Raw genomic sequence first — 1,433 nt, 5'->3', positions numbered from 1 at the left:
GTAAAAGCACGCTTCATTAAGGTGAGAGAGAACACATCGTGACATAGTGGTGTTCGAATATGACACCCGGATCTCCTAAACCATCTCAAAAGTTGTGGAGTTAAATTGGGCTTTAAGAAACCCAAGAGTTTGTATGTTTGAATGCTTTTGAATATATATGATTGTTGATGAAATGTGTTGAATATTGTATATGAATGTCGTTGGAAAATTTTATAAGTGCACGTGGTTGAAAAACCATGTTTGAATGTGTTCTAGGTTGTCGAAAATGGCAAAAATTAGCATTTTGTCCAAATCCCAGTAGTCTGGGCGAACCAGGCGTCCCCGGGGCGAGCCCGGGCGACCAAAAGTCCGCCCGGGCGAGCAAAAACCCGATTGGCGAAAAAAAAATAATTTTATTTTATTTTATTTTTTCCAGGATTTTCGCCTGGGCGAACGAGGCGTTGCCGGGTCGAGCCCGGGCGAGCAAAAACCCGATTGGGCGAAAATAAAATAAAAATAAAAAAAAATTCCAGGATTTTCGCTTGGGCGAACGAGGCGTCGTCGGGGCGAGGCCGGGCGAGCAAAAACTCGATTGGGCAAAAAAAAAAAATTTCCAGAATTTTAATGAGTTTCTGGAACCCTCTCGCTTGGGCGAGAGAGGTCTCGCTTAGGCGATAATATTTTCGTCTAGGCGAGGAAAGCTTCATTCTATTTGAGATTTAAAGATGAATTGTCGCTTGGGCGACTAGTCCCCGCTTGGGCGAGAGATAGGAATTGTGTTTGACTATTTGGATTGATTGGTTGAAGATGTAATAACCCTAGTATGTGTATGTGATATAAAAAAAAACTACTTTGGTATAACACCGTAATTAGAAATAAAAAGCAAAGTATCCAAGGTATTGGAATTAAATAGTCAAACTCGGAAATTAATTTTAAAGAAAGTAATCCGAGAAGGATGTATGATTTAGGGCGATGCCCAGAAAAGGATACGTGATACCACGGAGCGAGATCGTCTGACCGTAAGTGGCTTGGTCTGGGACCGTCCAGGGTGATTCAGCGATGGTCGTAGTGGTAGGGACGTTACCCTTTTGGTTATGATGTGATTTAGGGCGCTGCCCAGAAAGGAACCCAGGATACCACGTAGCGAGATCGGCTGACCGTAAGAGGCTTGGTCTGGGACCGTCCAGGGTATTCAGCGATGGTCGTAGTGCTAGGATGTATTTCCTTTGTATTACGTGTTAACGTAAGATCGGGACCCACAAGAAGCATTCCTGAGGGAGATGACTTAAGGTCGGCCGAGCATGGTAAATAATGATTAAAATATTTAATCATCTAACTGCGGTTAATGTTCATATGCATATGGTTAATAATGGAGTAGTGGAGAGGAAATTGACAGGATGCCTTAGAGCACCGTGATGTTGAGAGGGACGGCGTTGTTGGACGGTGATTCATCA

The sequence above is a fragment of the Lupinus angustifolius genome, chromosome LG01 (genome assembly GCF_001865875.1).
Source record: "Lupinus angustifolius cultivar Tanjil chromosome LG01, LupAngTanjil_v1.0, whole genome shotgun sequence".
Taxonomy (NCBI): domain Eukaryota; kingdom Viridiplantae; phylum Streptophyta; class Magnoliopsida; order Fabales; family Fabaceae; genus Lupinus; species Lupinus angustifolius.
This window is presented reverse-complemented; position numbering follows the sequence as displayed.